Here is a 17,417-nt window from a genome sequence, read left to right on the forward strand (position 1 = left end):
CGGTATATTTTAAAAGGTAACACAATAATCGGGGAATATTATTCCGATCTTTTAGCCAGATTAGACGAAAAAATTCATGAGAAAAGACTCGGTTTGAAGAAGAAAAAATCATCTTTCATCAGAATGCACCTGTCGACAAAGGTGTTTTGGCAATGGGAAAATTAAGGGATCTGCACTCTGAATTGTTGGAACATCCACCCTATTCCCCAGATTCGGCTCCCTCGGAGACTTCTGTCTCTTCCCAAAACTAAAACTCTTCCTCGGTGGTCAGCGTTTTTCTTCGAATCAAGAGGTGATTGCAGCCATAGAGGGGTATTTTGTAGATCGTACTGAGAACCACTACAGAGACTGCATAATGGCACTGGAGCATCGCTGGAATAAATGTATTAGTCGTACGGGAGATTATGTTGAAAAGTAAAAATAATTTTTAAATTATAAATTCGTTTTTTCATTGTTAGGCCGAGAACGTTTCAGACCAGCCTCGTATATGCCAAGGATATTGAGGTCAAGAAGGAATATGGACAACCGTAGGAATAATAACATCACTTTCGAATAAACATAATTTAATTATAAGAGACAAATTTAATGAATTGGTTGGAGAAAACAGTGAATTTGAAGAAACCGAGCGATTTCTTCTGGGAAGGAAAATGCAAGAGGAGAAAGATTATTAGATTTTTGTAAAACTCTTTGGGCTATTGTTGGTAACGCAGTTTATGAAGTTCCAAAACGAAGACATTATAGATAGAAATCACCAGGGTTGTGATTTCCATCTACACGTTACACGTTGTCATATTGATTGTACAGGAGTCAAGCAGTGAAAAATAAACTAACTCAAGTCATGTTATGACTTGAAAGTGGAAGTCACTTCGTGACGAGCTAAGAAGGTCTTGAAATGCAGTGTGACCACTCACTCATTTGTTATTGCAAAATGTAAACTAAAACGCAAAAATAGATAAAATAATGACGAGCTATTGGTACAAAAATGCATATGATTCATATGAATAAGGAAAAAGACTGGATGGTGATGGGTGAACTAGTTAAAATGTCAGAAACCCAAGAGTAAGGTTTCCGAAATTGCTATCTCGGAAGCTGTAGAGTAAAAGTGATATTACCATATTAATATAAAAACGAAATAAAACAATTTATAAAAATATCGAACAAGGAAAACAACCGAATCCAATAGTAAAAAACATGAGTTCTCTCACCTGTTGGACGTGTCATGTAATAGTATTTTTTAAATTAAAATTATGACATATTATGATTACGTTTTTACATTACGTTGGATTACACATAATACATACATGTATACATTATATTACATACATTGATTACTTATTTTTTTAGTTCAATCGTTTTTCTTTATTATTAAAATTATGATTACATATTGTGATTACATACTTACAACACATATGATTTACGTATGATTATATATTTATAACAAATGTTATATTTGGATATTTTTTCCCTATTTTGTTGATCTTGATTGATATGTAATTTCTCAGCTTTCATTCTCGAACGAACCTTTTATTAAGATTATCTGAGGATGACACGGGTTAGTTATTGTTTATTGGTTTGATTGCTGTGTTGGAATTAGGCTCATGTTTGATAGGTCTGATATCCACTACAGCCGTAGGTTGAGAAATTCATTCACACCCAATTTACTATTTAAATCTCATTATATGTAGCACAAAGTGCTGAACCTTGTAAAATAATACACTAAATAGATGATCTTCGTACATATGTAAATATTTGAAAGAATAATAAAAAAATATTATTATTATTATTATTATTATTATTATTATTATTATTATTATTATTATTATTATTATTATTATTATTATTATTATTATTATTATTATTATTATTATCATAGCTGTATCGTTTGCGTATTGGAGATCTTGACTTTGAGAGGTAGCTGGTTAATATCGTTCATATAAATTTTGAATAGAGTTGGGGTAATGGTTAATGGTAGCTCTCTACTTCGGTTTGACCCGATACGTGTGATATCCTGTTTTGAAGATAGTTTATAAACCTCCTGCGCAGAGGCCCATCTACAGTATTCTAACATGCCTCGACGTTTCTAATAAGGTTTGATGTGTGAATGTGTCAAATGCTTTAGTTAAATCGACAAATCCTACCATGGCAATTTTGTTTTTAGTTAAGGCAGTATTAATTACGTCCGTAAAGTCTTCCAAAAGAGATGTTGTTCCCTTATTTTTTTGAAAACCGTATTTTGTCTTGGGAATAATATGTTACATACTATAACATTCTATAACAATGTTACAATTGAACAAGACAAGGGAAATTGATACACCATGCTAATTTTGGATTTTCCTAAGGCTTTTGACAAAATACAGCATGGCAGACTGCTGGGTAAATTGGAGAAAATGGGTTTGGGTTATACAATATTAGCATGGATTAGAGGATGGCTGACTGGCATATATCAAGAGTGCTATACTGGGGATCTGAGTTTGTAAGGTTTAAGATAACAAGTGGTGTATTACAACGATCAGTGCTTGGTCCACTGTAATTCAATCTGTACATTAATGATATTGGAAAGGATTTGACCAGTAACGTACAGTCATTTGCTGATGATGCAAAGATAGGTAGTGTAATCAGGAATGCTGCTGATATGCAGTATTGCAGAACGATTTGAATGGATTGGAATTATGGGCATGAGAAAATGGGTGTCAGTTCAATGTCAGTAAATGTAAAGTCAATCACTTTGGCGTGATTAGATATCCAATGTTGTATTATATTGGTGGGATTAGGCTAGAATAAACTGATGACGCTAAGGATCTTGGGGTATTAATAGATAGGAAGTTGATGTTCGGGGGTCATAAGCAAAGACTGCAAATACAACTCAAAAGATAATTTCAATGCTGAAACAAAGGTTCACATGTAAAGATAAGGATGTTATTTTGCCTCTTTACAAGCCTTTGATAAGACCTCACTTGGACTATTGTGTGTAGGTCTGGTCTCCTGGTTTCCGTTGTGATTCTGATATATTGGAGAGAGTACAAAAGAGAGTGTTAAAATGATATAAGGATTGTGGAATACTGATTATGAAGACAGATTGAGAATTTGAAGACTGCAGACACTAACAAACAGGAGAAAGAGGGAAGATATGATTGAGTCTTACAACCTTCTGAAAGGGTCATGCAGGATTTCAGTTGATGAAATTTTTCAATTTATGGAGGGTGGGGAAAGGACGCGAGGGCATCCTTAGAAGCTGAGAATGAAGGCCACTAAGAAGGGGGTGAGGGCTACGTTTTTCTCTGATATGGTGGTGCGTGATTGGAATGGATTGCCATTGGATGTGGTGAGTACAAGCAGTGTGAATGAATTCAAGAATAAGTATGATAACTGGTGCCTGGAGGTGTCTTTTAATAATAATAATAATAATAATAATTTTTTTAATATATAATTTTATTGATTTCTAAAATATTTACACATACAATGATCATCTTGAGTGACATTCTAACTTCTAATGTTTACAAAATTCAGCACCAAGTGCAGCATATATGATTAATTTTCTACATTGGATTTCAATTAAAAATTTCAATTTTTGCCTCTATATTATGTATTTACAACACGTGTTCTTCGAATATTAACAATGAAGATTGTACAGAATTTTCTGTATAATGAATGACTAATATAATAATGTTAATAATAATAATAATAATAATAATAATAGTATTTTGTTTTCACATTGAGAAGATTTATCATACATAGTATTTACATATATATACATGAGACATATTTTCTGTACATTACAAAGATTCAGTACAATATGCAGATTTTTTTTTTTTAAGTTTGAGAAAGAGTGATTATACATACAAATTTCTGCATTTGCTTATAAGGATTACTTGTAGATGAGTGAGGCAAGTTAATCCCACCTACTTCGAAGCTTAGGTTAGCTTTTATGAAGAGAGTGGGATTTAGCCTTCGCTATTTGTTGTTGATACTGTTTATGTATGGAATGTAGCCATTGGATGCTAGTGATTTGTGATGTGTATATTAGTGTTAATGGTTTCTTAACTTTGTTGGTATATTTTTCAGAGTTCGTTTTTTAATGTTCTGTAGTTATCTACGTGTTTTAACTTTCTTGGTGGGTTGTTGAGTTGCGTGGGTATCTGATGTGATCTCACAAAAGAACCCGTATGAGTTGTTGAAGGGTGTGGGGAATGTAGAGAGTTGTTGTAGGTTCCGTTATACGATATGTGTTTCTGTTGTTTCGATAGGTGATGTTGAAGTAATTCCTTGTTAATGTCATGTAGTGTTTCAGGTTTTTAATGATCAGAATTCTGTGTATCGCCATATGCTTGTCGGATATTGGTTGTTGCGTGTAAGGTGTCCACATCACTGTTGACACGATTTTCTGTGTAGTGCTTCTAATTTTGTTAGGTGGCTGTTTGATGTATTTGCATAGACTGTTATTCCGTATCTGAGTAGGGATTTACCGATACCGTGATATAGGAGTTTATTTATGTTGGGTGGAATAATGTCTTTAACTTGGAAGCGTTTTGCTGCGATGATCCGGAGATGGGTGTGTAGGTATTCTACATGTTTTGTCCATTTAAGGTGGGAATCTATATAGAGACCGAGGTATTTTGCGTGTGTTACAGGTTTGATTTCGGAACATTGGCAGGTATTTTTGTTGTTAATACAGTGGTATGTGTGAGAATGTATCGATAGTGATGCAGGGCGTATGATTCTTGGGTTGTGTAATATCAACAATTGTGTTTTGGTGCCGTTGATTAGAATTGCGTTTTGGTGGAAGTATGTTGTGATTTCGTTTAGGTCTCTTGTTGTGCTTTGCAGAGAACTGTGTTAATGTCTGTGCGGATTGCAAGTAGTGCCGTGTCTTCTGCGTATTGAAATATTTGACTTCTTATGGATATGTCATGAACATCGTTAATGTATATGTTGAACAGAGTGGGCGATAATATGGCACCTTCAGGTACACCGTGTTTTACTTGTATACTCCGACTGTGACATGTACCTATTTTTGTTACTTGTGTTCTGTTTGAGAGGTAGTTCTTGAACCATGTATGCAGTGTTCCTCTTATACTTATTGAGTATAGTTTGGTGAGTAGTATGTCATGTTCAAGTGTGTCAATGCTTTGGTTAGGTCTAGCAGTATAAAGACGGCGTACTTGTTTTTGTCGAGAGCTTTGTTTATTGTGTCGGCGATGTCTTCTAATAAAGTAATGGTGCTTTTTGTTTTCTGAAAGCCGTATTGGTTTTGTGAAATCATGTTGTACTTCTGTAAATAGTTCTGTAGTCTGGTGTGTGTTATTTTTTCTAGAATTTTTGAGAGGACTGGTAGTGTAGCTATTGGTCTGTAGTTCTGAGTATCGTTTCTTTTGCCGTGTTTGTATATTGGTGTAATTACTGCAGTTTTTAGTTGTTGTGAAATAATGCCTGTGTCGAATATTATGTTCACGAGGTTCACGTATTGGATTTATTTGTTCAAAGTGTGTTATAAGGTCTGTGAGTCTTATTTTGTCTATTCCTGGAGTGGTCTTTGGTTTTAGTTATAGGATTGCTTTTTTCAGTTCCTGTTTTGTTATGGGTGGAAAATACATCGTTTGTTGTTGACTTTGTGTCCAGTTTATTGTTGGTAGTTTGTCTTTTTTGAGTTGAGTGATGTTGTATGTGAAAGCATGGTTGAATGAGTCTGCTAGTTCCTCTTGGTTTGTGTCCTGACCGAAGCTTTTTCCAATAAAATCTTATGCTGAAGTTTACTTTTTTCGGGTTATTAATTTGTTGAGTGTAGCCCAAGTTTGCTTAATGTTGAAGTTATATTCCATGAATTTTTGGAAGTAGTAGCGTCTTTTTGCCCCTACGAATTTTTGTTGTTAGTTTACTAATTGCTACATATGACCCCTTAACTGACCAAGATAGTCATAGATTTCGTATCCATTATTTCCGCGTAAGGTGGATCATTATGCTAAAAAAAAGTATACTTTGTGTTTAAATTGCGTGTGTTCTCTTGGCTCGTTAATTGAGGAATTCACTGTGTTACGAAGGAATAATAGTACTCCTCGCACAATCGTATACGACTAGCTAATTTATCTTCAATTGACAAGTTGTGATACACCTTTCACGTACCTTACAATGGATTCGAACCCAGATTTTCCCTAATAGTAGGTGTGCATGTTAGGGATCGAAGGAGTTGCTTGTTCAGCTCACTGTAGGACTCTGCTGGATGAAGGACTGCGTGATGTCATTTTAACGTGACGGGATTTGAGGATGGTGGGACTAAAAAAATTAACGAGAATTCTTATAGAATGAGTGAATATTTTACGTGACTTAATAAAATCTCTTGCATACAATAATAATTTATTACAGTACGACAAAGTCTTTTCTACAATATTATACTCCAAAATGTAATAAACTCGCATTATAATATTGAATAAAAACTGACTCAACATGGTTTTATTCTGTAAGGGAATCATTTATGAGCACAAATACGTAAAGGTATCTTATGTACATAAATATTGTACGTAAATCTCATGTACATAAATATGTATACTCTATGGTTATTAATTTCATATATATCTTTAAAAACCAATATTGTCCTTGAGATATATGAAATTAATAACCAAAGAACACTAATGAGTTAATTTCATTTTTTATTATTATAATGATTAATACAGAATTTTGAATTTTTAAAAAATTATATTGTTTTGCAATAAAGCTTCATTGTATCAATCTCCAAAATGGATATCTTTATATAATCACTTCTGAGAACAGTGTGACCACCACTAATACTTTCGTACTAGATCTAGTACTTTTTATAATCTTTTAGTGTTCTACTATGATCACTAACAGATGTAGTACCGTCTTCTTTCCGTATAATAATAATAAAAAAAAAAAAAAATAATAATAATAATAATAATAATAATAATGTCCTTGAGATATATGAAATTAATAACCAAAGGACACTAATGAGTTAATTTCATTTTTTATTATTATAATGATTAATACAGAATTTGGGTCAGAAGTAAAACACTTGACCAAAGACTAGAGACCGCAGATATGAGAGTCCTGAGAAAGATTAGAGGCGTGAACAGATGGCATCAATGGAAATATCATATTAAAAACGAGGATATTAGGAAAGAACTTGACATTGTCAGCATCCAGGAATGCATTAGCAGAGCTAATCTCAGGTGTTATGGTCACTTGAACAGAATGGGCGAGGAAAGATTAGCAAAACAAGTGTTCTCTGCCAGGTTGGCAGGAAGACGACCCAGAGGAAGACCAATATATAGGTGGATTGATACGGTACAATGTGCCTTAGACAACAGAAATATAAGATCTGATAATATTGGAGTCTTGACAAGTAACAGACTGATTTGGAGGAAAATTGTAGATAGGAAGTTAATAATGATGTAAATTTTTCATATAGTACTGACATTGAGGGTACATGGCAGGAATTCGATGATGATGATGATGATGATGATGATAATAATAATAATAATAATAATAATAACATGAGAGTCAGACATAAGAATAACATAAATCAACTACAAACTCCGTTGATGAATGGACAAAAGAAAAATCGAAACATTCATCAGCTACAGATTTTACTATTTCTGGAGAGTTAACTAATTTAGAAAAATCTGCTAAAATAATGAATAAATACTTCCAAAGTTTTTCGTTAGAGTGGGTACCCCCGTATGTTGGAAATAGCTTATTAAATAACTGACAATTTAATATTACATTATTTTAACACCCAAATGAGTGTAAAATTAAATGGTAAATTAATACACACGTTAAGTGCTAGAGTTACAATTGAAAATTCTGTTATGACGATTGACAACTGCAGCTCTTGGATTCATAGAATAGATGAATACAGTGAGGTGAGTTTTGACTTTTTTATTCTTTTTCATATTTGTCGTACATGTGTTAATGTAGTTGTTTTACATTAAGTTCAGCTACGACAATAAGGTATTAATATATTGTAAAATGCCCTAAATAGAGTGAAACGAGAGCCAAATAAACATTTAATACATTTTTGAATCCGCAAAAGCGATATACGAAAAGATAACGTCTAGAAGTTCCTCTACACTGTTTCCAATTGTAAATATGGGAAGAAGTGTAGAGGATCTTCTGGATGTCCCGTTTTCTGTCATCGCCTTTGCGAATTGTATGATTGTAGTCGAAGGAGTTAATCCTCATTCTCGTCTTTCAAATTTACTATTATATTTACCCCATTCAGTAATTTAAATATATTAACGAAATGTGATATTTAAATATGGGGAAAACAATAAATTATTTGTAGAAAATTATATATTCCAAACTTAACTTTATTAGCGTCGTTAGCACGTTAGTTCGCACTTCACGTACGCAAAATACATGAAACTCAGAAGAAACAAACGGCATATCATTACAAATGACAACCTTCAATTGGACCTGTTGACGCCATAAATAATATTTTCTACAACCGTGGAAATGGCTTCCACAATCAATCTATCCGTAGTCATGTAATGAGTTCTTGAGTGGGGTGTTGCGGCGTCTCTTGACCTCACCCAATGCTCCAATTCAATCCACAACTATTCATTTTGGTTTATATCCTGAGTAGTGATGAAAATTGTGGTGCCGTTCATGTTCAGAAAATACGCATTAACAGCAATAGCCTCATAGTAGAAAGTCAAAAAGTAAGAAGTATCTCTCTCTTTCAAACTCCGTCATTTGCCTTCTCGGTGCTATTTCAGCAGGAGACAGTTGCATTGAATCGGTGCACCACATTCTTCCAATTGATACCTATTACAAAAGAGACAATCGAGATATGGCACAACACAATTGCCCAAAGCAATATCCGTTGACTTGTTTTTAATTAATTTCTTACACGTGTAAGTACTATTGAATATCTCTTAAACGTCGTCTGCCATTGTGTATCCGAGGGTTTCATGCACATCTCAGAGGGCATGTATAGGAAACACTCCCAAACAACGGAGACGATGCTTTTTTTGATATTTTTTTTTTTGAGAAGGCAATAGAATAAGATTCTTGGAATGGATATCTTGACACACAATTATGCCATCAATATTAGATTTTAGCAGAACACACCAGGAAAATGTAAGAATCTGGAAACGCACACTAAATTGCAAATTTAGTGTGCGTTTACAAATGAGATGGATTGAAACAAAATACAAATACTAGAAATACTTGAATTCAGATGGAATGAACTAGTGAGATACAGATTATTTTAAGACAAATATGTCTTATCTTGAGGAATCAAAAAATAATGATGAAAGTAGGTTAATTGGCTGATAATTTAACAGTATGTAAAAGTAGTGAAGATTACTGCAGTGAAAGATACACCATCCTATATATTGAGGAGTGATAGATAAAATTCCTGTGGATTTGATACTTTAAAAATTAAGCAAAGAACGTGCGAAATATATTTCAATTGAAAAAGAAAACATTGACGATCACTTAACGAAAATACCATCCGATTTTGCCATAATTTAAGGCCAGATGCCATGAAATCAAATAGGAATATGAACAACCGGAGGAACTACTAACACCCCTTGGAGATGAAGATAATTTAATTATAACAGATAACTTTAATACATCGGTTAGAGAAAACCAATTGTTTGTTTTCTCTAACCAATACAAATGTGATCGAATCGAGTGATTTGTTGTATTACGGAATAATGCTAACGGAGAAATATTTTTAAATTTCTGTAAAGAGTTTGGGACTTCGTAAGCGCGGTTTACGAAGTCTCAAAACGAAGACGCAATAAATGGAAATCACTAGGGTTGGTGCAGGTTACCATACTGATTGTATAGGAGTCAGGAAGAATTTCGTTATTTCAAAATGTAAAATAAAACATACTGATACATAGAATAATTACCAGGGATTACAATATTAAAGTAATAAAGATATTTGATGCAAAAAAATTAATTTTAAAAAGAACCGATCAAATGACTGAGATGAAGAGGGAAAAAGACTTGACGGTCATCAAGGAAATTAGTAAAGATCAGCAAATTAAGTGCTACGATTCTAGAAATTACGACCTAGTAAACTGTAAAATAAAACTGACGTAAACACAATAACTACATAAAGCGAATTAAAAAAAAAAGGTACAGGCAAAGAAAGGTATCTATGAGTAAACAACATGAGTTATTGTATTCCTTGGACATGTCCTGTAATAATAATGATAATAATAATAATAATCATAGATTTGACTACAAGAAATGAAAAAAGGAGAACGAGGAAAAAAGTTGGAAATAAGATAAACATAATAAATTATGTTCCAGTCAGAAAACAACGATGTCAATACTGGAAAAGGAAAAACAACATACGTAAAGAAAGATGTAAGACAGTGTTGTGCATTCCTCTTTAATGTGCAATCTGTATATTGAGATTGCAAAGAATTTATTTTAAAATAATAATAACCTTCTTGGTCGGTCGGTCGTAGTGGTTGGTCGGCGAATTTAGTGATCCTGTAAAGTTGGTGATATTTGTCTGTTTTGTTTTTGTGTTTTCCTTAGAATATTGGTGTTTTGTAGTATACCAGTGTAAATTTTAGGGTTTCAAGTGTAATTAATATTTTATCGCATATTTTATTAAGATAATTCAATATCGTATACGTTTAAAATAGAGCCAAAAAATGGCAAGAAAGGTAATACTAAAAAAAGCACCGCAGGCGATAATAAAAAGGTTAACCATGCTAATGAGATTATTGCACACATGAAGGAGCTTAATGAAAACGAATTAACCGCCAAAATAGCAAAATTGAAGCAGATCATCAGAGAGATGACGCGGGAATTGCTAAAATTTGAGAGACGTTTAAATGAGCATAGGGTGTAAAAAGAAAAAGAAACACGAAAATAAGAAACAACAAAGCAAGGAAACGGGTAAGTTAGGAAATAACGGAAATCAGGTAAGTGACGTTGTTAGTGAAAAGAAAAAAGTTATTTGGTATGGTGACTATAATAAAACATGCTATAGATAAGAGAGTTATGACATTGGGTTTTCTTGGGGTGTAAATTAAAAATACGACCCAAGCAATTCAAAAACAGAAAAGAAAAGTAAAAGAAATAGTAGTTGTAGTAGGTACTAACAACTTATCTGGCGATAAATTAAGTATAACAGAGGACATGAAAGGGTTGTGGGAAGAAGCGAAAGTGAAGAATGAGAAAGGGAAAATCGATAGTATTTTACCTCCTATGATAAAAATGATTTAAGAAGAAGGGCTGTGATGGGAAACGATTCGATGCGTAGTGTGTAGAAGGGATGAATGCGAGTTTTTGGATGTGTGGGATGAGTTTGAGGGAAGATAGGATATGTATAAGAGGGATGGCCTACACCTGAATACGTTTGGTATCAGGAGTCTGGAAAAACTAATAACTGGTATGAAACCTAACACAGAGAGTGATGGAAACTAAATTATAAAGGGAGAACGGTGTTAACTTGAGTGTAAGAAGGACAATGGTATATAACTGTGTTAACCGAATGGGCTTTGTCCTGGAAATGACAAGAAAATGACAAAGTGAATGGGCTTTGTCATATTGACAAGGAGAGAATGATTTCGAGTTTGCGTTTGTCCAGTTCGGACCCATTTGATGGGTCGATGCAACGATGTCTACATGTGTAAGCCACAGGTAGATTATAATGTCTGTACACGAATGCTAGGAGTATCAGAAAGAAAGGGATAGAGTTTGTTGCCTTAGTCAATATGTTGCGACCTTAGATTTTTGATATTGGTGAGAGCTGGCTATCAGAATCAGGCCTACTAACTGGTATCGAGTGTCAAGGGTACAGTATTTTAGGAAGGGTAGGAGAAGAGGGGGGGGGGTGCTGCTAATGATATCCGATGACATGAATCCAGTTAGAGTTGAGACCTATGATTGTAGTACTACTACTAACAATATTTTACGTGGTTGTGAGATTGACGCCATCTAGTGTGAGGAGAAATCTAATAAGATCAATTACATAGTGGGATGTTGTTACAGACCTGGTGGATCTGTTGCTACTGATGACGAAATGCATCACGAAATAGAAAAGATAAGTACGAAAAGAGTAATCATAATGAAAGACTTTATTTATCCACATATTGATTGAGTAGCAGCAGAATTTCATGCGAAGAATGAAAATGCATTTATTGACGAGTGGAGCAGTTGCGGACGACTTCCTGAAGCAGCATGTGACAGAAGGAAAGCCAAGGGCAAAAGTGTTAGATTTGATTATAGATTCAGACGGCGTTTTATTTAGAGACGTAATTATTCTGCCTCCATTTGGTGACAGTGATCATGCGGTACTCACTTGGGAAGTGACTAAGTTTATGAATGTTCCATTCAGAAAAGGTTGCATGCTGAACTAGAAAGCAGGAAATCATGACCAACTGAGGAGAACACTGAGTTCAGTGGAATGGGATCGGTTGCTGGATGGAAAGAATATCGACAGTGCATGGGAAGCATTGAAACAATATTTAAACGATGCGATACCAGAATGTGTCCCGAGTGTTCGAAGAATAAATAAAGTAGGAGTCAAATGGATGTGTAACTTTATTAGGCAAGAGATTCGTAAGAAATGGACGTGTGGAAGCAATACCGTTTTCACAATGATGACCGCGTTATGAATGTTATAAGCAGCAGGCTGGAATATGTTCTAAGGAAAGCAAAGTCTGGCTATGCAACGAAACTGGCTCTGCTTGCTAAAGACAACCCACAAGAATTTTACCGATATGCTGCAAGTAAAGGAAAGAATGAATATGAAAGAATATCTCTTCTAATTCCAGATGGCGTGAGGGGAACCGATGAAGAAGAGGTTGTTCAGTTAATGAGAGTCCATTTTGTTAAAAGCTAACAACCTGGTGAACGCAACACTGAGCTCGTTCTTACCTCTTCACTACATGAAGAAACGCAGGCGTGTGAGGTCGATGTGTTAGTGCTGTTGCACAAACTGAATAAGAATTCAGCAATAGATACAGATGATATATCAGCACATATACTAAAATAACGTTGAGCTGAACTGGCCATTCCTTTGACCAGGCTGTATAATAGGAGTCTCAGAACAGGGAGGATTCCGCAGAAATGGAAGGAATTCATGGTAATTCCATTGCACAAGGTTTATGCAAAGACAGATGTATCCAACTATCGACCAATTAGTATCTCAGGAGTGGTGGTGAAGATTTAGGAAAAGTTGGTCAGAGCTCGAATTCAGAAATGGGTTGACAGTGAATCTCTACTTTGCAATGAACAACATGGGTTTACTAAGGGAAGGTTATGTTTTAGCAACTTGCTCAGATTCTAGGGAAATGTTAGAAATGAACCAGACAAGGGAAATTGATAGATACACCATGAAATGTTTTGATTTTGCTAAGCCTTTTGCAGAAAACAACATGGTGGACTTGGGCATAAATTGGAGAAAATGGGTTTGGATTATACAATATTAGCATGGATTAGAGGATGACAGACTAGCATATATCAAGAGTGGTATACTGGGGATCTGAGTCTCCAAGGTTTAAGATAACAAGTGGTATACCACAACGATCAGTGCTTGGTCCACTGTAATTCAATCTGTACATTAATGATATTGGAAAGGATTTGACCAGAGACATACAGTGATTTGCTGATGATGCAAAGATAGGTAGTGTAATCAGGAATGCTGCTGATATGCAGTATTGCAGAACGATTTGAATGGATTGGAATTATGGGCATGGGAAAATGGGTGTCAGTTCAATGTCAATAAATGTAACGTCATTCACTTTGGCGTGATTAGATATCCAATGTCGTATTATATTGGTGGGAAATAGCTAGAATAAACTGGTGAGGCCAACGATCTTGCGGTGTTAATAAATAGGAAGTTGAACTTCAGGGTTCCTAAGGCAAGACTGCAAATGTACCTCAAAAGATAATTGAAATACTGAAACAAATGTTCACATGTAAACATAAGGATGTTATTTTGCCTCTTTACAACGCTTTGATAAAGCCTCACTTGGACTATTGTGTGCAGGTCTGGTCTCCTGGCTTCCGTTGTGATTCTGATATATTGCATAGAGAACAAAGGAGAGTGTTAAATATAATATCGGATTGTGGAATACTCATTATGAAGACAGATTGAGAATTTGAAGACTGCAGACACTAACAAACAGGAGAAAGTGGAAAGGTACGATTGAGACATACAAACTTCTGAAAGGATCATACAGGATTTCATTTGATGAAATTTTTCAATTTATGGAGGGTGGGTAAAAGACGCGAGGGCATCCTTGGAAGCTGTGAAAGAAGGCCGCTAAGAAGGGAGTGAGGGTTACTTTTTTCTCTCATATTGGTGAGTGTGTGATTGGAATGGATTTCCATTGGATGTGCTGAGTACAAGCAGTGTGAATGAATTCAAGAATAAGTATGATAGCTGGTGCATGTACTATGAGGCCTGCTCGATGAGTCTCTGACTCCCTGGAGGTGTCTAATAATAATAATAATAATAAAAGCAGGAATAAACACAGCAATTGTAGGCGGAACTGATGCATCGTTCATATACCTTGAAGGAACAATTCCAGAATAAGGAAGATATTGGAAATGTTGTAAACCGATGTCTTCTACTAACAATTTAGTTAATTGTTACTTATGACCCCTTAACTGAGCAAGATTGTCATGGATTTCGTATCCATTATTTCCGTGTAACGTGGATCGTTATGCTAAAAAGTATACTTTGTGATTAAATAGCGTGTGTTCTGTTGGCACGTTAATCTGTATAATTAAGGAATCAAGTTGCGTTACGAAGGAATAATAGTACTTCTGGCACTTTCGTATACGCCTAGCTAATTGATCGTCACTTGAAAAGTTGTGATACACTTCCTACGTATCTTACACGGGATTTGAACCCAGGTTTTCCCTAATGGAAAGGCATCTTGCAAACCGATTTAGCGACGGAGGCTCTGTAAATTGTGAAAACAAAGATCAATTGCAATGTCAAAAGAAGTATTAAAGAAAAATATATCACGTATTGCAGATCATTAAGTAAAGACATCCGGAAAATATTTGTAAAAAGTAGATTTCTTTCCAGCGGTTCTGTGAAAAGTAATTGAAATCAGTAAATCCAAAGAGTTTATACAAAGAAACGTTCTAGCAGATTTTAAATGACAGTAGGATTATAATAGCAATGTGAATGAAGTAATTAGCAATTTGCTTTAACTAAATTAGAAACAACAATGAACAAGATAAAAACAAACACTAGAATACCATTAATGCTACGCAACAAAGAGAAAGTTAATTTTGGATTTAAAATTTATGCAATATACGAGCAAGACTAGTAATAATGAGCAGAACATTTTTTGTGACGTCACAATGAAGCCTTTGGTATAAATAGCAGTATTCTCACTTGTGTTATTTCGAGGTTTTTCTAGACATACGATTACTCTTTTAGAGGAATTTTATGAAGTAGAATATTCGTCTTTTGAATCACATTGGACGAACCTCCATTAATTAATTCAGATTTCTAAAGTTAATTTGGAGATTAGGATTGATTTCTGTTAGCCAGTCGGGACAGGACAGGGTAAGTGAGGTGATTACTGACTTGCTATCCGTTTTGGTGCGATTGTCTCTGATGACAACCGCATCAAAACGCTTCGAGTGGTATATTTGTGGCACTGACATCCGCCATGCTGGTCTACCTGCTGGCTGTGTACACTCTTAGAAATGGTTATTTGGTAACTCCGATGTGACAGTGTGTCAGAGGAGCAGTAGCGCCGGTATGCATGTTTGGGATGGCAGGAGATCCTTTCCGTATTGATGCTGGTTGTCTCTGATGACTCCAGCATCAGTATGCTTCGAACGGTATTGTGTGACACTGACATCCGCCATGCTGTTTTTCCTACTGGCTGCGTACACTCTCAGAAATGATTACTTGGTAACTCCGATTTGAGAGTGTGTCAAGAGAGGCTGTGGCGTAGGTGTGCATGTTAGGGATCGAAGGAGTTGCTTGTTCAGCTCACATTAGGACTCTGCTGGATGAAGGACTGCGTGGAGTCATTTTAGCGTGACGGGATTTGGGGATGGTGGGACTAAAAAAATCAACGAGATATTTTATGCTGATATTTAAATACGTATACTCTATTAGTAGCGAAAGCATATTTAAATATCGTGATAAAATATCATTAAAAACCAATATTGGCCTTGAGATATATGAAATAAATAACCAAAGATCACACTAATGAGATGATTTCATTTTTTATTATTATAATTAATACAGAATTATATTTAAAAATCTTATTCTTCACATTGGGAACAGTGTGAACACCACTATACTTTCGTACTTTCGTATTAGAACTTTTTATAACTTTTCCTGTTCTACTATGATCACTAACACATGTAGTACCATTTTCGTTCCGTATAATAATAATAATAATAATAATAATAATAATAATAATAATAATAATAATAATAATAATAATAACAACATGAGAGTCAGACAAGAATAAAATAAGAAATCAACTGCAAACTCCGTTGATGAATGGACAAAAGAAAAATCGAAACATTCATCAGCTACAGATTTTACTATTTCTGGAGAGTTAACTAATTTAGAAAAATCTGCTAAAATAATGAATAAATACTTCCAAAGTTTTTCGTTAGAGTGGGTACCCCTGTATGTTGGAAATAGCTTATTAAATAACTGACAATTTAATATTACATTATTTTAAACACCAAAATGAGTGTAAAATTAAATGGTAAATTAATACACACGTTAAGTGCTAGAGTTACAATTGAAAATTCTGTTATGACGATTGACAACTGCAGCTCTTGGATTCATAGATGAATACAGTGCGGTGAGTTTTGACTTTTTTATTCTTTTTCATATTTGTCGGACATGTGTTAATTTAGTGATTTTGCATTAAGTTCAGCTACGACAATAAGGTATTAATATATTGTAAAATGCCCTAAATAGAGTGAAACGAGAGCCAAATAAACATTTAATACATTTTTGAATCCGCAAAAGCGATATAAGAAAAGATAACATCTAGAAGTTCCTCTACACTGTTTTCCATTGTAAATAGGGGAAGAAATGTAGAGAATCTTCTGGATGTCCCTTTTTCTGACATCGCCTTTGCGAATTGTATTATTGTAATCGATGGAATTAATCCCCATTCGCCTCGTTCAAATTTAATATTATATTTACACCATTCGGTAATTTAAATATACTTCCGAAATGTAATATTCGTAAATATGTGGAAAACTATAAATTATTTGTAGAAAATTATACATTCAAACTTATCTTTTTTAGCGTCGTTAGCACGTCAGTTCGCACTTTACGTACGCAAAATACATGAAACTCAGAAGAAACAAACGGCAAATCATTACAAATGACAACCTTCAATTGGACCTGTTGTCGCAATTAACAATATTTTCTACAACCGTGGAAATGGCTTCCACAATCAATCTATCCGTAGTCATGTAAT

This window comes from Typopeltis vanoorti, chromosome 9 (assembly GCF_054136105.1).
Source record: "Typopeltis vanoorti isolate ZY-2024b chromosome 9, IOZ_Tvanoo_1.0, whole genome shotgun sequence".
Taxonomy (NCBI): domain Eukaryota; kingdom Metazoa; phylum Arthropoda; class Arachnida; order Uropygi; family Thelyphonidae; genus Typopeltis; species Typopeltis vanoorti.